Below are 25376 nucleotides of genomic sequence, written 5' to 3' on the forward strand. Positions count from 1 at the left end.
CCCATACTAGACAGTTCCAGAACTTGCGCACTTGCGCAAAGTAAAATCCTAGATTTGTACATAATCCTATTAAGCAATTATTTTGATCAAAATACTATAAATGCCTTGTCATTCACTCGTTAAGGTAGGATGTAATCTTTGTATCCGGTGGATTATGAGAGCTGAGGTTGGAGTTAGGACCACAATTAAATTGGGCCGAAAGTGATATATTCACTTGATATGTAATAGATCGCATTAATAAGTAAGGCAAGTCAAAGTTTGTTGTTCTTGTCTGTAAAAGATTAAATGAGATGATTAAGTTCTTTCCCTGTGTATTATAAAGTCACTACAAAAAAACACGGATTTAGCCACGAAAAATTTGCGACGAAAGACATTCGTCGCTAATTTTCGATGAAAATAGCGACAAAAATAATATTCGTCGCTATTTGTGACGAACCAATTCGTCGCTAATTAGCGACGAAAACAAATTTCGTTATTAATTTGTGACGAAAATAGCCACGAAATAGTTTTCGTCGCTAATTTGCGACGAAAATGGCCACGAAATAGTTTTCGTCGCTAATTTGCAACGACAATAGCCACGAACAATATTTTGTTGCTAATTTGGGACGAAAATAGCGACAAAAAAAATTTCGTCGCACATTAGCGACGAAAACAGCCATGAAAATATTATTCGTCGCTATATCCTTTGCGACAAAAAATATGATTCGTCGCCAATTAGTGACGAAAGGCCACCTTTCGTCGCTAATTAGCAACGAACACCTTTTTTCGTCGCAAATTCTTTTCTTAAAAGTTAGCGACGAACTGTTATTTTCGTCGCAAAATTAACATTATGAATAAAAATAACAAAGAAAAAATTAAAATTAGCGACAAATAAATATTTTCATCGCTAATTTAGCGATGAAATGTATTATTCGTCGCTAATACGATTTAAATAAAAATAAAAATAAAAATAAAAATAAAAAATAATTAGCGACGAATAATGTTTTTCGTCGCTAACCTCCTATTGTGCATTTAGCGACGAAAACTAAATTTCGTCACAAATTTGTTGCTAAGCATTTAGCAACGAAAACCAAATTTCGTCGCAAATTTGTTGCTAAGCATTTAGCGACAAAAACCTATTTCGTCGCTAATTAGCGACGAATCACGTTTTTCGTCGCAAATTCTCTTCTTAAAAGTTAGCGACGAAAATTGTCATTCATCGCTAATTTGCGACGAATGACTATTTTCGTCGCTAAGTAGTGACGAATAACAATTTGGTCGCTAATTACTATCCTTAATTTATATTTTTTTCCATGTTTAGTAGAACCTTTTTTTTATATTTATTACATATATAAAGTAGTGAACAAACAAAAAATAGAGGTCTATTTTTTTGATAAAATATAGCTTAGAAAAATATTCAACTTTGATGAGATACTAAATAGAGTAGAGTAAGGATCTATTCGAAAACGATTTGCTTTGCATAATATTAAATCGCCATAAATATATATTGTAATTGTGTCATTCAGAAAAATGAAATTGATCGATTCTTTCTTCTAAGATAGATAAGATACTATCAACGTATAAGAGATGTTCTAAATCAATTAATGAAGTTTTCAAAAACATTATCGGAAAAAATGAAGTTTTTTTCAAAATTAGGAAAAATTATTTCTTTTTTATTTTGACTAATAAAATATCATGAAAGCTTAAGAAAGGCATTAGTTGGGGGAAGAATCCGCCCAAAACGGATTTTTTTAGGAACATATCGAGAGATAATTGGATTTGATTAGACAATGTGTGGTTGGTAAACAAGGATCGGTTTTCTAGCAAGGTACAGAATGTATCGTCAAATATTAGATATGATTATACAAGATTTAGTTTCATTTAAATAACGGATTCTAGCCAATTGAAAGGATCTTCTGATCAATCCAAAGATCATTTCGATTCCATTAGTGATGAGGATTCGGAATATCACACATTGATCAATCAAGGAGAGATTCAACAAATAAAAGAAAGATCGATTCTTTGGGATCCTTTCTTTCTTTAAACGGTGAATGATTTAAATAAGAAACGCCTATAATACATCATTTAGCTTAGCTTATTTATGTTATTTCTTATATTCTATTTTCTATTAATTTATATTCATTCTTTTTAATAGAAAATGAAATAGAGTGAATATTATTTAAATTAAAAAACTGAATATATTATTATTTAAGTAAAGATTACATTAATAAGCAAAAATGAAGAGCGATCAATTTATTTATTTCTATTATCCTTGTTCCTGAAGTAGAAAACGTTCCTTCTATTCTTGGATAGCTTCTTTCAAAAGGGCTTCTATTTCCTAATGCTTTAGTAGAAGATATAATTTATTGGAATTGAGGCTTATTCATTTTTATCACTTTTTCTTTTCCACGGCAAGTGCCGTGGCTAATTTCGTCGCTAATTGGACTATTCATCGCTAATTACCGACAAAAAACAAATCGGTGTAAAATTACCAACAAATATAGATGCGAGTCCTCGCTAATTAGCGACAAAAAACAAATCATCGCAAAATTAGCAACGAATTTAGTAATTGGCGACAAAAAGTATTCGTCGCAAAATTTGTCGCTACATAGCAACAAACAAGTTTATCGCAAAATTAGCGACAAAAAACTAAGTTTATCGCTATTCTATAGGATAGAATTCGTTGCTAATTTTAAGAAGCTTCAGATTGTTCTCATTTTTCGTTACTCATTTAGCGACGAAATTTCCAATAGGATAGAATTCCAAATTCGAATTATTTTGAATTCTATTTTTTTCAAAAATAAGAATAGAAAGAAAATATTTAATAATAAATAGAATAAATAAAAATTTAATAAATTAAGAAATTGAAAATATATGAAAATAGAATATGAATAAAAATAAAAAAAAGAAAATATTCAATTTAGTAACGAAAAAGTGGTTCGTCGCTAATAGAATATGAATAAAAATAAAAAATAAAATATTCAAAGTAGCGACGAATCTAGAGGTGGCCAAATGGACCCGTGGGCCCGGAACAGGCCCGTTGACCGACTCGGAATCGGCCCGTTGACCGAGGCCCACGGTTCCAACCCGGACCGGAACCGGCCCTTAGGGCCGGTTTCGGTTTGTAAATTGTTGGAACCGGCTCGGAACCGCCGGTTCCGGGCCGGTTCCGACTCTGTTTTTTTTTTTATTTTAAAAAAAAGGAAGTAGGCTAAGTGAAAAGAGTAATTGGGCCTTGGAACCGGCGGTTCCAAACCCGGAACCGGCCACCACTAGACGAATCCATTTATTTGTCACTAATTTAGTAACAAAATAAATTGTTCGTCGCTAAATTAGTGACGTATCCTTTTTTTTGTCGCTAATTTAGGGACAAATATGCGTTTTTGTCGCTAAATTGGCAATGAAAATAAGTTTTCGTCGCTAAAGTTCCCAAACAAAACCCATTTGCCGCGTTCTTTCTTTTTCTTTTCCTTTTCCCTCTCCATCCCCAACCTTCTGACCCCCGCGCCCTGACTCCCTCACCATTTTTTTTTTGTGGCCTTCCCGTCACGGCGTGGCAATCGGTGCGACCTCGAGATGATCAAGGTCTCGTCCAGCCATTTTGAGCTCTTGGAGTCCGAGTCTCTTCAGGCGCTCGTCGCTTTTGTTCGATTCGGCCCGCGATTGCGATGAGAAACGTGCTGGAATTCTCGTCGAGGTAGTGTGCACTTGCTTTTCCTTCTTTGTGCGGGATCTGCTATTATTTGCTTGCTCTCGCTCCGTGTTGTTTCGAATCGTCGGCATCGGCGAACCTCGTAAAAATTCCCGTGTCTCACTTTTGATTCCTGTCCAAAACCTAAAATGTTGCGGGGAATTCCCCAATCGGTCGGTCATGATTTCCATTCTATAGGAGGGAGAGGTTCGTAGGATGGTCGATCCCGGCACTTCACATCCCTCAAGTCCATCAACCTCAGCCCATTTCGCGGCAATCCATCCTTCGTCCTCCGCCAGATCGCGCAGTTCCCGTTGCCCCTCGAGCGCCTCGACCTCTCGAACCAGGAGTTCCTCTGTTTCGATGGGTTGCGCGAGATGGGGTCCAAGTTCATGGCTTCGAGGGTCTTGGTGCTGTCCAAGATTCGGCTTCTAGGAGACGACGATCTCCTGCTGCATTCCTTGACCGCAAGACGCCGATCCGAGCCGCTGGCCTGCATCGAGGCGTCTCCTGCCAGAGAAGCATGGAGTTGGAGAAGGTTGGATTTTGGTTTTCTTGGCATCTTGTTTTTTGTTCAGTGTTTGCGAATTTCGTTTGTTTCACTAGAATTTCTCTTGGGTACTCAGTTTCTGGTCGATGCTGGACTCTATGAGAGCCAAGAGGAAGCTTTGAAGATAGAAATGATTGGTTTGACAAGAATATATTGCTACAGGCTTGTAAATTGAAACTACGTGATCTGAAGGGAGCATTGTTAGATGCTGAATTTGCAGTACGTGATGGAGAGAACAATGCAAAAGCTTATTTTTGGCAGGGACAGGTTGGTGGTGTGGTTCTGGCAAATGTTTGGGTCTCTTGTGTCTGAGAAGTTATTGATTGTCATAAGTCTGCTTCACGGGTATCTTCTGTGTGCTAGCTAGTTTGATGTAGTGTCTCCGCCATTGTCTAACGGATAAACTCCACTTCACGGGTGGCCATTGTTGGAGCCAAGGTGTGCTCGATTGAGAGCCTTGATTATGAGTAAGTTTATCTCCTTTCTGGGGTCGTTTTCGGAGACTTCATTCATCATCATGTTTTGTCTTTTTCAGTACCCGAGTTATTTAACTAGCAGAAATTGGAGCTTTTTTAGTTATTTTTTGTGGGAATCGTCGGCTCGTGGGTGCAGGACTGCAGAAAATGATTTCTTCAAGCAAGATTGGAGGACAAGAGGGAAGATCCAGATCTTCCAGTACATTTTTATGAAGTGGTTGTTGTGCTTTTTGATTGGTGGGATTGTTGGTGGTATTGGGTTCTGCATCAACCTGGCTGTTGAGAACCTTGCAGGAATTAAGTTCGTGATCACTTCAGATATGATGTTGGAATGCAGGTAGTGAAATCACTACTAAAATCATTGCTATTTGTTGTGTTTCTGAGTCAATCTAAGATTAAGAGCATTAAGCAAAATAGGCTTAGTTAAATTGGAGGTCTTCTGTTATCTGTGGATGTATGCAGAGTCAAAGGAATTTGCAATTAGAACTGTTTAGTTTTCTCAGAGTCCTAAGTACTCAGAAAAGAAAGCTTTGGACTAGCTTTGTTAGTAGAAGTTTGCTTTTTTCATCTTCCAAGTAGAGGAAACCTTGGTAATATCATCTAATTCCTCCTGCAGGTTTGGAATGGCCTTTCTTGTTTTTTCTCTTACCAATTTCGGGCTCACTTTTTTTGCGGCCCTTATCACAGCATTGGTGTCACTAGCTGCTGCTGGTTCGGGTATTCCAGAAGTTAAGGCTTACCTCAGTGGTGTGGATGCACCAGGAATTTTTACATTGAGAACGTTATTTGTGAAGGTAAAATTTCATGCATTTGGTTTCTTGCTTGGCAGGTTTCTAATTGTATGTATCTTGAGATATCCTTGTTGGTGGTTTCATAAGCATCTCTTCCAGCCCTGGGTGTGAGATGGAGCGTAATAGGCTTGTAAGAGAGTATCATCATGTTATGCTTGGAATAGAGTTGCCGTTTGAGTTAACATGATTTTCCCCCATGTCTGGAAGGGTAACTGTTCAACTAATTTGTCATTTAAGGCATAGCCTTGTAAGGATGTTCTGTCTCAAGTTTGTGAATTTGATGGGGCATTATTCAATTGACAGATTATTGGAAGCATTTCTGCAGTGTCATCATCTCTTCTTGTTGGCAAGGCTAGACCCTTGGTCCACAATGGTGCTTGTGTCGCATCACTATTGGGTCAAGGTGGGTCAAAGAAATATGGTTTAACTTGGAAGTGGCTTCAGTATTTCAAGAACGATCGAGATCAGCGAGACCTTGTAACATGTGGATCAGCTGCTTGAATTGCTGCCGCATTTCGTGCCCCGGTTGGTGGTTTGCTGTTTGCCCTTGAAGAGATGGCATCTTGGTATGATGAAGTGTCCTGATACCCTGCTGTCTTCTGATGCCTCAGCTTGTCTATTTAGCAAGTAGAATCCTTGTGATGCATAATCTCATTGTTATCACAAGTCCTGGATATCTGACTTGTTAGCAGGTCATATTTACCTTAGTGCTGAAAAGCTGAAAAAAAAAAAAAGTACAGAAATCTGATGTTCTGATATTAATTGTTTATGTGAATTCCTATTTTAACTTATTCTGATTACCAGAAGAGATGCTTCTGAGGCAGGGATCAGATCAAAATTTTCATTGCAGTTAATAGAGTTGAAATTTCGTTCTCTCTCCTTTTGGCTCTCAAATTTTCATTGCAGTAAATAAAGTTGAAGATAGGAAGCTTTGTCCATGAATGGTAGATGAATGTATTTGGTTTGCATATTATAATAATATTATAATAACATTTAGATCTTGCTTTATCAATGTTAAATACAAATTCTAGAAATTAATTTTGTTTTTAATTAGATTTAAAATCGAAAATTAAAAGAAATTATTTTATTATACGATCACAAATTATAAAAGTTCGTCGCAAAATTCGTTCGATGCCCGATCGTCGCAAAATTCATGGTTAAACAAATTTCGTTGCCAAATTTATCCCTGAATAATATTCGTGGCAAAAAAAAAAAAAAATTCGTCGAATCAAATTTAGCGACGAAAAGTTGATTTCGTTGCTAATTTTGCCACAAAAAATTTGGCAAAATTCGTCACTAATTGACTTTTGCGACGACTTTTGCCACGAAAAAAAATTCTTTTCTAATCCGGCGTCGCAAAATTTAGCGACAAAAATTTGAAATTTCGTCGCTAAATTTTGCGACAAAAAATTATTTCGTCGCTAAATTTTAGCGACGAAACATACTTTTCGTTGCTAAATTTAGCAACAAAAAATACTTTTCATTGCTAAATGTTAGAGACGAAATGGAATTTTCGTTGCTAAATTTTAGCGACGAAATATATTTTCGTCGCAAAATTTAGCGATGAAATTTCAAAATTTCGTCGCTAAATTTTGCGATGCCGGATTAGGCACGAATTTTTTTTCGTGGCAAAATTCGTCGCAAAAGTCAATTAGTGACGAATTTTGCAAAATTTTTCGTGGCAAAATTCATCACTAAATCCTCGTTTTTTTGTAGTGCGTATGTAAACCAATGTTTGTCATTTAAATATTTTCTATGTAGTATACTAATATAATCTAATTCAATAAGTAAGGCGAGTTAATGTTGATGTATTGTTCTAGGAAAAGTTTATTATATTTAAATAAATAAATGAGGGAGCTTTGTGATGATGTGGGTCAACCATTTAACTTCATTTTATTTTTCATTATACACACATAGTTTGGTTTCACAAATGACACATAATAGAATAGAATGAAAGAAAATAATTACGATGATAAGAGTTAGCTGAGGCTTCTTAGGACTTGTCTATTTGCGCTTTTTAAAAAGCAAAAGTATTTTTTTTTGTTTTATGTTAAAATTTAAAATATTATTCAAGGTTAAAAAATTATGAAAAGATCATATGTAATTTATTTAAAAAATTGACATATTTCAGACCGTAAAAAATGCTAGCATGCGTCTGAAATGTGATTGGATTAAAAAATAAAAACGAGCCTTCTAGCTGTTTTGCCGATGCTTGTGAAAGCATAGAGGTTGAAATCCACCACAGGACGGGGAGAAACTTGAGTTGTTGAAGATAGGAATTCTCATCATCCACGCATGTTACAAGATGAAGCCTAGATCAACATGCATATCGGACCCTGCCCAGGTAAGAAAGGATGAAGAAATGGTTCTTGAGTGCTACCTGCATTTATCCTCGTTGCACGCTATATAGAGAAAGAAAAGAGGAACATTCCTTTCTTACGTCGACACAAGAAGGAAACATGGGAATTGATCCCTTTTTTTTGCCTTATCAGTTACCGTCAACACAAGAAAGAGATTTCTTGGCATTTCATTCTTGCAAGGGGTCACGTTTTGTTACTTTATTTTGTTCGACGGAATGGTTCTCTAGTATCCAAAAATTTATATCTTAGCAAGAACAGATTTAGTGCTAAAAATGAAATGTTCGAGTTACAATCCAAAACATTGGCAAATAATTGATCATCCAATGAATCTCGCAACGGTTAAGTTCGGTTTAAAAGGGTTGAAACAGCTATGTTTTTCATATCAGATGGTCTTCCCAATTATCTTTTCTTTAACCACCATCAAAACATTATCTAATCAAAGATTTTCCTTTTGCTTTTCTATATTATAAAAATAGATACATTGATTGTAAATTAGGTGCTCTTTATAGTATTATTTCTTGCTTATGATTCGATTGAGTAGTAGTTACATATTCTTTTTCCGTATCTTGTTATTGCATTTCCTAAATTCATGAGATTAGACATTGCCTTTCTTTTTCCTTTCATTATGAACACTTTCAAGCTAGTCTCAATGCCCATGGGCAGGCAAAGGCTACACCTTACTGTTCAATGTTCATTATGGTGTTAAATATTTTGCTGAGCATTGCGAGATTACAATTTTATCGATTATTATGACTATGGTTTCGAACATGATATTGAATGTGCATCCCAGTTAAAAATTTGTTTTGGGTGATGTGGCTAGCATTTGTTTTTTTTTTTTTTTAACTATTGGAGTCTGGCTTATCTTTCTGGAGATGATTGTGTCGAAATTTTAGTACACTCGGGGTTGGGGGTTGTTGATATGATGAATTTTGAGCATCGAGGTTCTATGCCAGTAAATGAACTTTCTTTCTTTTGTATATTAATTGCATAACTGCATTGTTACGTCAGTATTTTGATTAAACCATCTAGATTTATCACATAAAACTTAGGATAGGCACCCCCGCCTGAATTACTTACAGAAACCTCTCAAGATAATGAAAGTGTACATAACAGTAGATCATGAAATATATTTAAATGACAAACACTAATTCCGAAAGCTCCCCCGTCATCAACGCCCATACACAAGCACACGTATATATTCCTTTACAATAAAGTAGAAAAAGCCCTAATCATCTCTTTTTTTTTTTCTTGGATAATTCTACTCATCTCATTTAATATTTTACATATTAGAACAACATGTGAACATAAACTTGCCTTACTTATCAAATTGAATATAATCTCTTACATAAGAATCGGTTTCCATAAAAAAAAAAAAAATGTCAAAACCAAGGCCGACATCTACATCAGATGTCTTTAATCTTGTTGGTCAATGGTGCAAATCTTATATATAATTTGGCCGGTTCGCTGTGTGTATGAAAGTCGAAAGCAACAGAAGCAATCTGGGATTCTGAATGCGTACCATTTATGTCATGACCCGAACTCTGCGAGCTGTCGACATCTCACCTGGCCATGTCTGCGTACAGTTCTCCGGGATCCAAAGGCCAACAAAAATTAAAACATGCGGAGGCAACAACAATCTCTGTACAAAAAACCAATAACACTACGATAACTTGGGACGGTAAAAACACACTTACGTACAAATATACATAATTGTTACCGCTCTCAAACCTAGGGCTTCAGAGGCCACTGTACAAGCCTGTAACCACCTATAACAAAAAGATTACTTGGTCGAAGCCCACTACACTTCCGAAATAAAACGATCTACAAAAGCCAAGAGGCCAACTACCCTAGGCCTCATCCTCACTATCGGATACTATCTTGTCTATGGCTGCCAGCTTGTCCTCATCCATCTCTGGCGGCTGCTCGGCATCCGAAGGCTCCACAACTTCCCCATCTGCCTCTGGCACCATGACTTCTGAGCTGGGCTCCACGTCATCAAGACCAGCGTCCGGGTGTACCACTATGCCATCTGGAGGTGGAGTACTAGTAGGGTCCTATTCCCCAACACAGTCATAGGGAATATCAAAACCAGTTAGCGGACCCATTGTCAAGTCCCCGTGACGATAAGTCGAAGCCACATACGTGTGGGTCTTCCAAAAGAGCTCTCCAGTGTCCACCCAAATCTGAGTCACATGCCCATAATACACCTTGTCTTCTCCCACCGGATACTCGGTAACTATCGTATCCATGTCTCGTGGGATCCCGAACCTCCGGGGCATATCATTCATTGATGAGGTGGAGGGTCTGAAAAAGAGAGCCCAAGACGGGGTGAGATAAAACCTCAGTAGAGAGCCCCCAATCATAGGTTAGGGCTCTAGTGCCTCCAGACACTTCCTCGGTGAACAATTTCCAACAATCCTTCTTCCAACCAAAAATTCTACAATTAAATTCCAGAAAATTCCATTCTTTCTCTGAAAATTCCCACACCTTCACAAATATTCTATGTTACTCGCATATCGGCGTTCCACGCCTCGGACTTTCAATAAAATATTCCACGTGCTCTAGGGCCCGTGTTTAACGCATCAGTCAGCCATAATATATATATTCCACGTGGATCCAAAGCCTGCGTTTAATGCATCGGGTTGTCATATAAATTCCACGTTGGTCAAGGGCCCCCGTTTAACTCATCAGGCTATATTATAATCGGACATACCAGCGTAATAACGCATCGGGTCACCGTAACCCGCGTAATAAAGCATCAGGTTAAATATCCCGCGTTTAACACCTCGGGATAGAATAGTATACCGAACCCCGTGTTTAACGCATTAGGGCAATAAAATAATAACAGGGCCCGCATCATAACGCCTCGGGCAATTTATGGTCTTACAAAATACGAACCCCACGTCATTACGCCTCGGGGTAAAATCCCACACTTCCTCTCAATTAATCCACATAAAGACCATATACCACAATAATTCCTTAATCGCTCATCCGATACCACACAATCACGTAAATCCTTCCGATCGATCAATCTTCGCCACGTGATCTTGCTAAATTTCATGATTAGCAGATCGAGACCATTCGGTCTCACCAATTTCCTCCGACGAAAGATTGGAATCACACGATCTTATCAATTTTTCTCAATTGCCTAATCGAGATCACTCGATTAAATTGTCTTGAGCGGATACTCGATCGGAATCACGTGATTCACTCACGTTAGAGAATTAATAAATCGGGACCGCCCGATTAGGTCACACAAGACCCAACGGCCAATCGGGCCACACAATTAATTTTTGTCACTACAAAAATTAATCTACGCCACACGATCGAAGTAATACCAACGTAGTAATCAATACGTACCGTACAATTATACTGCATCGACGTGGCATTTAATACGTACTATACAATTGTACTATACTAACATACAATTAATCTCCACCATCCAATTAATCTATAATATAGCAGGAATTAATCTTGGCCGTCAGATTAATCTTCCTAAACAAGATTCAATATGGGCCGTCGGATTAAAGCATGAAAGTCAAGATCAAATCCTAGCCCTCCATTAACAATCATGCAAAATCACTATTCATGCAAGAATACCATTTTTTCTCTCTCCTCTCCCTCTCACTCTCGGCCAAGGCATAAAAATGAGCAAAACCAACCAATTTTTCACCCAAATCTACTCAATCTCAAGTCTATTAGCACCCTAGATACCTAATCTAAGGTTACCACAATTTTGGCAAGTTTTCCAGCGAGAAACGGGAGAAGAATCTTGGTTCCAACCGGCGGCTCTGGCGACTCCCTCAATCGGCTAAAACCCACAAGATCCGGCGGCCCAAGGTTGTTCACGGTGGTAGTCGAGCTTCGGTGATCCAAGGCGAATCCGGCGAGGGCCTGAAACATTTCCGGCTATGGAGGTGGGAGAGAGAGAATTCGGCCAAGATGGGGTGAGCAAGAGAGAATGTGGTCTTGAAAAATTTTTGAAGAAGACCAACATTTAATAATAAAAGGGTAGGATAATACTAGGGCTAGATATTTTTGGTGTCTTGAATGCAAGATGGGCAAAAATGGAATTTCCCCCACAAAGACTAGTCAAATTTTCGGCCAAGGGGAGAAATGACCAAAATGCCCTTCGGTCCAAGTGAAAAATTGGATATTCTTCAAGGGCAAATGGGTCTTTTCCCATTTCCAGTTCAAATTTATTTTTCCTGAACCTCTTGGGGCGAACTGCGAAGAATTCATACACTGGATGAGGAAACGTCCAAAATTTAATTATTGGAACCCCTGAAGGTCCGACGTCAAATTCCGAAGCTCGATTCGCGATCAATCTCGATCAATTAAAATTTCAGCGTATCTCAAACTAACGGGCGGCTTTTAGGAGTTACGCGTATCGACCCGTGATTAAAATCACTTTTAAGAATTTCTCGAGCCATGGCGACTTTGGTTGTCATTCAATTGCAAGGGTCAATCACTAGTCCCGGTGGACGCGATCGTTAGAAAATAATTTAGGGACGTTCGGAACGCATACAAGGTCAAAAGGAATCACCCGTGATCCAAGCATAGGGTATTATCCAAATCGTTCCTTAATCATTCTAGGATCAGCCTATATTGTTCCAAAATATCCCCTCGACAATTTTCATGGCCAAAGAGTCAATCCAGGATCAAGTTCTTAGGTCTACGTACTTGATTTTTTTAGCTAGCCATTCCCATTTGGTTAGTCTGCTCAAGATGGACCATTCTTGAGTGAGATTAAACTGAAATACATCAATGAGACTTTTCACTTATTCAAGACTTCGAAAACAAGTCGGAATACAAGTCGGAATACAGGATGTCACAATTTACATGTTTAAATTGATGTTGACATATCGCTACAACAAAAATTATATTAGATTAATTACATGATTAAGTTTATCCTACCTTATTATAAAGAAATATGTTCAATTAATTTAAGGGAGGTGGGAGAGAATAGAGCTTTATGATGATGCTTGCTATTGATACACACAGTTTGGCTTCATAAACGACACTTAATAAAGAAAGAAGGTAATCATGATGATCGAAGTTAACTAAGTTTTATTACTACATATTTGTTTCTACTTTTTAAATAGAAAAATATTTAAGTGCAATTTCTACTTTCTTGAACTTTGGAATTATAGATTCTGAAGTCTCTCTTTCTCTTTAGTCTTGAAATCTCCTTTTGTACTTTTCAACTTTCAAGCTAGCCATTGCAAGGTATTCAGAGGATCACTCTCCAGACTTTCCGTTTTGGACGAGATTGTAAACAAAGGATTTCGTGGCTGTTGAGAATATCAAAAGAAATAATCTCCCATTAGATCGGATCGACCATACAATCGTGATTAGGGTTTCCAAAAATAGAGTACTCCACTTTGTAAGCCATCCTCTTCTTCATTTATCCACGTCCTTAATGGATAATCAATAATATTCATGATTGATAATCTTCAAGAACGAATCCACCTTGATTTGCTAGTCGTTGTTATTATATAATATCTCATATTTATCTGGAAAGTATCTTATAATAATCTGATCATTGTATTTGAAATACTTTCTCAAAGCTTGAGCAATGCGATAGCATCTGAGTTCCTTAAAACAATCTCTGAGCCTTGTCTACTATATTAAATCTTGTATAACTATTCCTTAATAACTGAATATATACAACGACTATCTGTAAAATAATTATTTCATTGCATTAACTCAAATATTAGAGAATATGGATTGTTTTCTCAACTTCAAAATCAATTATGAGTTTTTCTCAACACTTTGTAGTAAATTGCTGCAATTAGCTCTGTTATATCTAATAAAAATAATTCTATAACAGAGGATTTGCTTCGATCCAGAATTTGTTGAAACTGCCGAAAGAGATTTCATATTAGTAGGTAAAAAAAAAACCTTGTCACCTTAGAAGTAGATCGTAAGATCACAAAAAAGAACTCAAATATGTTTAACTTGATCTGGGTAACATATTAACCCCAGTGTAAAGACCAGGCCAGCCCCCAAGATTGTCCACTGATCACCTCCGCTTCGTAGCTTGCCCCATACCTATCGAAAGTCCTTCGGCCCAACACATGGAGCGGCAAATGATATTTAGTTTTAGAGTGATGATATGAAAATGGGATTATGACCAATCTCGTACCATTCTTCTCCCATTAGTTATCCCTAGAATGATTACAAAAAGTTGGCCACGGCCCCCTGAAAGATGTCAAGATTGCTCGAGGACTGCGGGGTAAATTAAGACCCAGATGCAACACTCGAAAAGTCGGCATTCTAAGGCTTCATTTGCTCCGCATAAAGTTAATGATCTGGAAAACATTTTATTAAAAATGACCGCATGTATTTACCTACAAAAATGATTGAAAGAAACATTTTTCACCATCCACTGTTTCCACCTAAAGTTCTGAGGTCTTTCTGTAATGTATCACCGCAAGTTTTATCATGAATAGTTTGTTGGCCAGACCTTAGCTTGACACCGTGCGATCTCACCTCGGAAGCGAATCATCGACCTCTGAGAAAGAGTTTTGATTAATCATTCTCATCTGAGTCACGTCTCAGGTTCAAGTTCTGAGATAACTGATGTATGTTCCAATTGTTTTGATCAACATCTACCAGTACCAGTAGACTCTGCTGGAGACAGAATACAAGTAAATCCAGAAAGTTATCCTCAAACAACCTTTACAGAACGAGCTTTAATCTTGAAGAACTGGCTTTTCCATCTCATGGATGAGAATAAGCTATAAGGAAAAACAGAGCAAGCCGAGCTCTGTAACGGGAGCAAAGAAGCAAAGAGCTGCATGAATCACCCGAATCAAACCCATTTATCCCCTACACTTGATTCCAATCTCATCAACTGCTCCAGTGGAGACCACAAGAATTCTGTATTCTATGAGTGACCAGGGGTTGTATCTTTTTTGAAAGAACAATCCTTAAAGACGTTAACAGATGTTTCTTTTTTTTTTCATTATGTATTGAAAACAAATGTCGATGGGAAAAGTACACTAGAAGTGCCATAACTTTTGTACAACGTTCACTTGAGTGCCATAACTTTCAAAACGTTCACTTAAGTGCCATAACTTTTAAAAATCGTTCACTTGAGTGCCATGTTGATGTGGAAGCCGGAAAAGCCGACATGACAGTCGGAAAAGTTACTGCAGACATCGGAAAAGTTACTGTAGCACTCAAGTGAACGATTTTGTTCCGACGTAGCACTCAAGTGAACGATTTTTAAAAGTTATGGTACTTAAGTGAACGTTTTGAAAGTTATGGCACTCAAGTGAATGCCGTACACAAGTTATGGCACTTCTAATGTACTTTTCCCAATGTCGACAGAACATTAATAGCCTTTCCCTCATAGTCAGTGAGCAATCTTGTACTAGTCCTTTGTAGCAATTCTTTTGCTGCGAAATTTATGTGACTTGAGGGATTTGCCTTCGAATTTTTGTAATTCAGGAAATAATGTCAAACAGGGGTGCCGGAGGATTTCATCGCCAAGACAGAGGGCCCACGTCCGAGCCGTCAACATATTTAGTTAGACCCACATTTAGTTAGACCCATATTCACTTAACCCTTTGATGTGAGACTTCTCTTTCACAACTCGGGTATATCTCGTCAAAGGTACCGTAGATAGATAGTAACAGCTTCTCTGAGTCACATTAGACATTTCAAACACTTCTCAGGCAAATATTCTAGATCCTCAATCTTCAAGACAGACTGACTGTTTAACTTATTAAGCCCAAGGAACTGAATGGTCTGACTCAAGACGGAGAGTAAGTGGTGTGGGTTTCAAGTTTGAGCAATAAACATCCATAATACTGGGAATGGTGCTGCTAAAGCGGATGAATGGTCTCACTACTCACCTGAAAAAAAATGCGATCTCCATCTGTTAAAGTGGATGAACCGGCATGTATTACAAGTTTGCGCAATAAACAATCCATCTTTGGGTATTGTTCGTAGATAAAATATACCAATGATTTTCGTATAGCATGGATTCATCTTGAAAATCCGTGTTTTATGACTTCGATCCCTATTAAAACAAATTAGAGTGTGATTTGGTAGAGGCTATGTATAAATTACAGGGTCATTTCCTTTTCTACGATTATTATCATTTGGGGCGATATCATATTAAGTAAATCTACTGCGTATCTTGCAATAGCAATTATCCACTGAGGAATTGTCAGTGTGAAAAGGAGAGAAACAGGGAACCTAAGAATAGCCAAGGCAACATGAAAACAAATGCATTGATCGAAGTTACACCAAGTTCAAACAGGCCAAACGACCAAACAACCCATGAACGGATGATTCTTCAGTTTCATTACGCAGTTGATGAAAAAATAAAAATATTGATTCCATGTAAACACATTGTGATGAAGTTAACTTCTTAAGGGAAGCAAATTCCTTTTTCTATGATTGCCAACCGTTGCAACTTCATTAATTCTTTACTTTCGAGTTTCAACTGTACCTTAGAAACAATTTTCACCATCCCATTGCTTCCACCTAATGTTCTGAGCTCTTTCTATAATTTGCCGTTGCAAGTTTTAGCATGAAAAGTATGGGCCAGACCTTCGGTCGACATTATGCAATTTCACCTCAGAAGCGAATCGTTAACCGCACAAAGACAGTTTGATTAATCAGTCTCATCTGAGTATATTCCAATTGTTTTCATCTACATCTATTTCTGCTGGAGACAGAATGTAAGTAAATCCAAAAAGTTGTACTAAGACAGCCTTTACAGAATGGGACTTTACCTTCAAGAACTGACTTTGAATGAGAATAAGCTACGACAAAAAACAGAGCAAGCCAATATCCATAGCAGGAGCAGAGAAGCCTTGCACGAGTCGCCTGAATCAAAGCCAATTCTCCCCTGCACTTGATTCCAATCTCATCAACTGCTCTAATGGAAACCACAAGAATTCTGTATTCTGTTAGTAACAAGGGTTGGCATGTCTTGTTGCTCAAACGGTGAATGTTTGATTTGTTAGGATTCCGCGCAATCACAGTGAAACAAAGCATAAAACATCGAGAAAAAGAATTCAAGACACGAGATTTTATCCGTGTTCACTCTTAAACTAGGTTTGTTCAGCAAATCATTCCACTATAATTAGCACCTTGCACCACTCGTTACATCACTCAATTATAAACGAAAAAATAAAAAATAAAAAGCAGTAGATATTTATGGGCCCCAGCCCAAACTATCAATGAAAAAATACAGGACCCACGTGCCTTCCTATCGACGGGGAATATGAAAGCAGCGGTTATTCATTGGCCCAAGGTCAAACTACTAATGAAAAAAATACAGAATCCACGTGCTTTGCTGTTGACAGGAAGTATGAATCACACCCCAACATGATTTAGAATCTAAGCTTGAAAGTTGGCTATATAAAAGCATTATGCCGTCACTAGCCTTGATATCTGTCCCAGCCCATCTTTTCCAAAATACTATTTCAAATCTTAGTTTAATATCATTTCGCATAAGAATTTTGTATCTTATTTAGTATAGAGTTTTTCTTTCATACAAATTTGTTCTATTTGCCCAAAAAGTTGAAATACAACATGAACGACACTTAAAAGTAAATTGTCACTGTCGAGATTTTATATTATTAGATGTGTTAAATTAGGTAGATCATAAACTGTTAATGGAAAAGCAGGAGATCTACTTTGAATCTCGACGTAATACTTATCTACTCGAGGATTTCTGCTAGAGCGGTCCTTAAAGACGATAATAGAGTGACAAAAAGTTTTAAGGGAAGTAAACCAGAGGCCCCCAAGGAAACATTTTATCACTTCACGTATGAGGCTTGCCCAGCACCAGCTTCCAGAGTTCGTCGGACTGCTCAGATTTCACCTTGAATTTACAGCATAAGGCTTGAACCCAGATTAACGAGTTCGGAGTCGGACGAGAAGGAATACAAATTTTCATTGCTTGTCTCGCGGCCGCGGGGATAAGGCGAGGACTCAGTTTAGGGCCATCGTGAAGAAACACCATGGATGTAATTTGCCTGTATTCATGAGGGGCACCAGATGATTTCACGCCGATTGAAGGACCTCGATCTACTCTGGTAAAGCCTTCAGATTTAAGCACTTTTTCATAGAAAGAAAATCGAGATTACTGACCAGATAGATAGCGCATACCGAGTGAGAAAGAAGTTAATGGACAATATTGACAGATTTTAAGAGCTTCAAGTGACACGACGCTTGGTTTGTCAAGCAAACATTATAAAAATTCAATCTTCAAGATAAATAGACTCCTCAACTATTAAGCCCAAGTCGGAATCGGTCCGTCAATCTTATGTATGTTATACATCCCTCCGAATCCGTCCAAATATGGAAGAACTTGAAGGGATTTGGAGATACTTGTAAATTATTTAACAAATTTATTCTTGTTTCTCACTTATACCTTTCGTCAATATCATGTAACTTTGAAGGCATACCGATTATCCCATCATTCACCTTTCGTGATACATTTGTCTATTAAGTACTTCCATGCATGATTATGCAGTGATTCAATGGACATTATTACGTATACTTTAGTGTTTTTTGTTTTTTCCAATTTTTAAGATTTGTGAGTTAGTCCCACTTAAGTTTTGTGGCCACTTAATAATCCCTCAAGGAAAAATTGGAAAATCTTCATAGGGAGCTAGTTCACGTTGTCTAGATATGTCTCTCATCCAATGATTCCCACTAGTTTTCAAACATCGATCATGATTTGCTAATTTCGTTCCTTCTTTAAAAATAAAACGGCATGGATAATGATAGATGGTGTGGTTGCCACGTGATTGCAAGTCATTGGATCTAAATTTTTTGGCCGCCCGATTGAAAAAAAAAAAGTCAAATATTGATTGTGGAATCTGAGGTTTGTTTCAAGAACAATAGTATTAAGGGTTAATACCATGAAAAATCTTAAACTGGTACACCTATGATAAATTTACCCCAAACTATTTTTTTACCATGAAAAACCTTAAACCGGTACACCCGTAATAAATTTACCCCAAACTATTTTTTGACCACAAAAAATCCTAAACTGGTACTTTTATGACAAATTTGCCTTAAACTAATTTTTTTGACCAAGAAAAATCTCAAGCTAATACTTATGTAAGAAATTTACCCTCCATTAAATAGGATTAATACTATAAAAAATCTCAAATTGATAAACATGTGACAAATAGAGAGTAAAAATTCCAAACCGGTACACTCGTGAACTGCGACATGCCATCCAACTTAGTAATTTAACGATTAAATTTAATGAAAACTAACGAAGGATATATTTGTCACGGGTGTACCAATTTGGGATAAATTTGTCACAAATGTACCGGTTTGGGGTTTTTGATAGTCAAAAATATAATTTGAGATAAATTTATCACAAGTACACCGGTTTGAGATTTTTCGTGATATTAACCCTAGTATTAAAGATGTAGCACTTGCACAGTGAGTCTAAAGCACGTCCATTGTCAGCTCACTAGAAGTGATGAAACAACCATATAACTCCTCTGCAATCACTTTAGTGTTCATTTTACTCATCGTAGATCGAACTCTATCTGACCCGTGATGCATCCGACCTCCATTGTCATTTGAGATCGAACGTTACATACAATCGAGTCTATACTTGCTTTCTTTGCTTCCGATTCCGTGACTTAGGACCTCGAATTTCGCAAATTTAAAAATCTTAAGGTCCAAGGGGGCTATTATTAAGGATCAATCGAAATTAATAAAAAAGGGTTAATCATTTGATTGATGAATTGACTAATGGTTCTATTGATGACACTTAATTGTCTTACCTTGTGACGTCTTGAAATTTCGACATCCATAAAATACCTAAATTCAATAAAAGGCTCGATATTGAATTTCAGTTCATCACGAAATATTGAATTTTAAGAAATTAAGTGACAAGATTTGGATATTTCTCGAGACATCAATCGGATTAGTTTAGGCTTCAATTGTTTAGTCGTCGCGCTTTAAGATTGAAATCCCCGCACCCGAGCCTAACCCTAACCGAGCCAAACATAAGAAAAGACTAAATTACTCTCCGTCGTTGAGCCAAATGTTTGAACCATTCTTAGTTGCGAAATGACTGTTTTGCTCCCCGAACAAAACTTGAAATGACTAAATTGCCCTTGGGATTTTTATGAGAATCAAGACAAGGAAATTGATGAAATGGGACCCACCTCATCCCATATTTAGCCCCAAGGTAAAAAAGGGTGGCTCTCTCTCTCTCTCTCTCTCTCTCTCTCTCATGTTCTCCCCCCGTTACCGACTCTTCCTCTTCTTCTTTCTTTTATTTGTTGAGCTACGACTCCTTCGTCGAACCATTGCACCTCACCACACCACACCACCATTGAACACCCTTACCTCCCTCCACCGCCCGCAGCCGCTGCGAAACGGCCCCACCGACGCCCCCTGTTTTGCGCTGTCGGCCCCGCTTTGCCGGGCTGCTCACCGCTTTTGCTCCCTCTTTGGTTTGCAGCTGTTGCAGCTGCTTCGGACCTTCCCCCGCCTTCACTCCGACCACTTGATGTGGACATCGAGCCCTATCGAGGAGGAGGTGCTGGGGACCCATTATCCTATCCGCTAGGCCCCATCACTCGAGCGAGAGCAAAGGAATTCAAGCAAGTTATCGGCGTCATGATTCAGGATCTTTGGAATAGAGACAATATGGATTCGAGATTTGAAGATTCTGAAGCTCCTTGGCACAACAACATCACTTTTGGTTCCAACGACTTCGGTGATGATTTGAGGGCAAATCCTTTGCACGGGGGAGGGAATGATGTGCACATCGAGCCCTATCGAGGAGGAGGTGCTAGGGACCCATTATCCTATCCGCTAGGCCCCATCACTCCAGCGAGAGCAAAGGAATTCAAGCAAGCTATCTGCGTTATGGTTCAGGATCTTTGGAATAGAGACAATATGGATTCGAGATTTGAAGATTCCGAAGCTCCTTGGTGCAACAACATCACTTTTGGTTCCAACGACTTCGGGACGCTTGGAAACGGGCCATTGATCAATACTCACTACTTTAGTAGTGATTGACGACGTTTTTCAGCGATTCAGAGTCATTTAGATGGACTTTTAGGCCTTTTTCTATTTTTAGGCGAATTTTCATTAATTAAGGATATTTTTGTAATTTTGCCTTATTAGGGCTAGCACCTTATATAAGGGATCTTATAGGTTTATGATAACTTTAACTTTGATTCAAAATATTATACAGAGAGGTTTTCTTCTTTGAGTTCTCTTGAGAACTAGATCTTATCAAGGCTCCCTTGTGGCGATCGAATTCAACTTATCGAGCAAGATCGCGAATTCTCTTGTTCGTGGCGTTATAGCGTTGATTGGTTGACACAAGTTCGTCAACAGGTCGCGTTCATACCGAGATTACCAATCACGGGTTCGATTGGGGGTTGAGGTTAGCAAATTCGCAACTCTTAGATCTTCGTAGAACGATCAACCTCCGCAACGATTCACATCACCACCACCCTCCCCTCCGTCGGCCCACAGCTTCTTGTACCGCCGTTGAACAACGCCGAAACCCCGATGCCCCTATTTTGGCCTCCCCGCCCTATTTCACTTCGGACTATGTTTCTAATGCTGCTTTGCCACCTCCAACTTATTGTTACGCCTCCCTCTAGCCACCAGCCACCACACTGTCATCCTCCCGGTCGCCTCGGATTCCTACGCTACCGGGTCGACGGTCTCGAAGCCGAGAAAACCAGAGAATCGAAGTTCCTGGTCCTGTTTTCCCCTACTTTGTTCTGTTCGGTGTCCTCTGCTCCCTACTGCCGCTGCTGTTCCGGATACCTCAGCCACCGTCGTCGTCCACCACAACCACCAGCCTCCTCCCTTTGACCACCTCGCACCCCACTATCGACCCCGAAACCACCCGTGGCCAGTAGGCGATCAAAACAACCGCTATAGCCCCGGATCTCTCCTACCAATGCTTGCGCTATTTGCCTGGTGCCCTATCCCGTGCCCTGTTCTTGTCCTGGGCCATGTGCCCGTGAGCCCGGGCCTTGGCCAAGAGTTTGTGCCGAGTGGTCGAGCCCGTATGCCGGTGTATCTAGGCCGGTGTGCCGACTTTCCTGGGCCGTGGCCGAGCTTGTGTGCCCAAGTGGCCAAGAAGTTGTGCCAATCTTCCAAGTTGTGTCCCAAGTTGTTCCAGGCCATATCCTATATCATGTCCGGTCGCACCTCGAGAAACCGAACCCGAGCCCGACGTTCTTCAAGGATCGTTGCCGTACTCGTCTCGTGCCGTTGATTGTGAGTCGACTTCTAATCCTTGGTGAGGTCGCTAATTACATTTGGATTAGTTTACTTAGATTATTAGGTTTTTAGATAGTTCGATTAGAGTCGGCTTATGTTGGAAACTTAGTTTAGGTTTAATGGCCATAATTGGTTAAGTTAGTTTGATTAGCTGGGATTCTGTGTCAAATGAGATTGGATTGATTGATTGAATGATTATTATTGCTTGATCGCGAGTGAGCGATAGACTAGAGACAAGTGTACGATCGATTGACTAATCGGATTGGCTATCATTGAATCGTCTCTTGGATTAAACTTACATGTGCATAATCCGATCAAATGTTCGTGATTGAATTGATTGGTTTGTTAGACTTGATCATCTATATCGATCGTCCGATGGAACGATTTGGTTGGCCATTGATCGATTGGATGCTCAATTGGGGGTTGATCGCCCTGAATTACTTTCAAAGCCCAGTTGACAATATTGTGCATTCATATGATCGCGTGTAAACTCAACTACATGTTTTAGCATGAAAATGACCGAGAGCCGAGTCTTTGGGCATGATTGCGCGAGCAGTTGGTTGTACACAAAGATAATAATTGATTGATTGTCGGATGAGTTGAGTGGTCATATGACGGAATGGTGTTGGGATTCCCGACAAGTTCGTACCGTGCCTATTGCACGAAACCACACGACTTGTCGGATGCATGACAATCCATGTCCCGTGTCGATCATACGGATTTAAGGGATTGTTGGATGTCGATCATAGCTCGTGACGGATCGATGCTCCTTGTTGGAATGCCTGTCTGCTATGCCGTGCCATTCGCGCCGGATACATGGCTTTCGGTTGTTGTCGCCGAAAGGATATGAGACGATGCTTGGAACCGCCAGGCGACATTGCCAATCATACTGTGGGACTACACCGGTCGTGTGAGTCAGTGTCATGCCGCACGCATGAGCCAATGTTAACAAATGGACTTTGCGTGGTGTCCCGAGAATGCATATTGATTGTTATGCATTGCCGGTGGTTTGATCATTATGACTATCATGTCATGTCATGCCTTGCCAGGAATTGATTGATATGATTGTCATGTCACATTACGCATTGCATATGTGTGGCTCTCGATGGTAGATTTGCCTTTAATTGAGACAGATATTTAGTGAGTGTGATTGCTTGGTAGGGTACTCCGAGCGAATTAATGCCCAAGCTTGGTTTATGCGTTGACTCGCTAAGATTTATTTCTCACCCCATCAATAAACCATTTCAAGTTCAAGATAAATGAGCTAGTAATTCTTTGGAGTTGATGTTGAAAGGCGAGGATGACGTAATCCCTTATTTGGAGTAGAGACGAGGTTGACCCTACCTTGCTCTAAAGTATGGGAGTGATTAGTGTAGTATCTTTGTTGAGTTAAGTCGTGTCTATAATTGAAATGATGTTTATGAGTTGATGTGTTTTCCTGCTTTCATATCCCTATCTTATGTTGTTATTTGGGAGTATTATACATTTTCGCATGCTTAGTAAAGTATCGTAGGTCGATAGCGTGCCTTGGATGCTATCCTTTACGACCTAAGGTCATTAGGTGGGAATACCGCATGTTCGAGGATTGGGACGTAACAAATCTATATAGTGCTTAAGATGTGCTATACATATGCTTGTGATTTCTTTTCGCCGTGAACTGTTTATACCTTTATTCATGCAATGTGATGAAGATAATCACCCCATTTTTCTTGTTAAATTATATCTTTATACTTATTTTAGAGAGAGAGAGAGAGAGAGAGAGAGAGAGAGAGAGAGAGAGAGAGTTTATGTGACATCCCGTAATCCGGCTCGTTTTGAAGTCTTGAATAAATGAAAAATCTCATTGATGTATTTCAGTTTAATTTCACTCGGGAATGGTTCATCTTGAGCAGACTAACCAAATGGAAATGGCTAGCTAGGAAAATTAAGTACGTAGACCTAAAAACTTGATCTTAGACCAACTCTTTGGCCATGAAAATTGTCGAGGGAATATTTTGGACCAATATAGGCCGATCCTAGAATAATTAAGGAACGATTTGGGTAATACCCTATACTTGGATCACGGGTGATTCCGTTTGACCTCGTATGGGTTTCAAACGTCCCTAAATTATTTTCTAACGCTCGTGTCCCTTGGGCCCTCGCAATTGAATGACAACCAAGGTCGCCATGGCTTGAGTAATTCTTAAACGTGTTTTTAATCACGAGTCGATACGCGTAACTTCTAAAAGCCGCCCGTTAGTTTGAGATGCGCTGAAAATTCTATTGATCGAGATTGATCGCGAATCGAGTTTCAAAATTTGACGTCGGACCTTCAGGGGTTTTAATAAATAATATTTGGACGTTTCCTCATCCAGTGTACAATTCCTTCGCGGTTTGCCCCAAAGAAGTTTAAGAAAAATAGATTTGGACTGAAAATGGGAAAAGACCCATTTGCCCTCGAAAAATACCCCATTTTTCACTTGGATCGAAGGGTATTTTGGTCATTTTTTCCCTTGGCTGAGATTGACTAGTCTTTGTGGGGAGAAAAATTATTTTTTTTACCCCTTTTGACTTTGTGGACCCAAATAATTATTCTAACCTATATTAATTATTATTTTGACCTTTTTCCTCTTCATTTTTCAAGAACCTTCTCTCTCTAGCTCACTTTTTTTTTTCTCTCTCTTGGCCGAATTCTCTACTCCACCACCATCCTCACCTAAAATTCTTCAAGCTTTCACTGGTATCGCTTTGGATCGCTTGGAGTTGTTGGATCGTCGTTGAGTCATCGGCCGTGCAAAGATCGCCGGAATCGCCGCTTGATTCAAGCTTTTCTCAACCGTTCAACGGAGGTTTTTGCTAGTTTTTGAGGTAGGATTATTTCTAAACCTAAATTAGGTGGTTAGGTTGCTAAGAGACCATGAATTTGTGAAATTTTGATGAAGAAAATTGTTGGAATTGAGCTTGGGATGGGGTGGCCGAAAATTTCATGAAGGAGGAGAGAGAATCCATGCTCTTGAAGTGAATAGTGAAGTCAAGAGGATTTGTGTATGGTCAAAGTTGGACCATGGTTACTTTATGCCTACTTCTAATTACTTTATGCTATTATTTAATCATGGTTAGGTTAGTCATTGACTCTAGTTAATTTTTGAACCATGGTTAGATTATATTTTAACTATAGTTACTTTTATGTGACAAAATGTTGTTATGCCATGGTATTAATTAAATATGGCATTATTCTAGTTTAGTACAGTAGTTGTGAATTAATTGCACGTTAGAAAATTAATATTGTTAGGC

At 38.8% G+C, this 25376-nt stretch overlaps 2 protein-coding genes across 2 annotated transcripts in view; both read right to left on the reverse strand.

Annotated features, from left to right (window-relative positions):
• LOC115748459 (putative disease resistance protein RGA4) overlaps positions 1-25376 on the reverse strand; it is a 247340-nt gene that overhangs the window by 125024 nt on the left and 96940 nt on the right. The window lies entirely within an intron of this gene.
• Positions 1-25376, reverse strand: part of LOC115744916 (glutamine synthetase leaf isozyme, chloroplastic) — a 645880-nt gene that overhangs the window by 11710 nt on the left and 608794 nt on the right. The window lies entirely within an intron of this gene.

The sequence above is a fragment of the Rhodamnia argentea genome, chromosome 6 (assembly GCF_020921035.1).
Source record: "Rhodamnia argentea isolate NSW1041297 chromosome 6, ASM2092103v1, whole genome shotgun sequence".
In the NCBI taxonomy this organism is placed as follows: domain Eukaryota; kingdom Viridiplantae; phylum Streptophyta; class Magnoliopsida; order Myrtales; family Myrtaceae; genus Rhodamnia; species Rhodamnia argentea.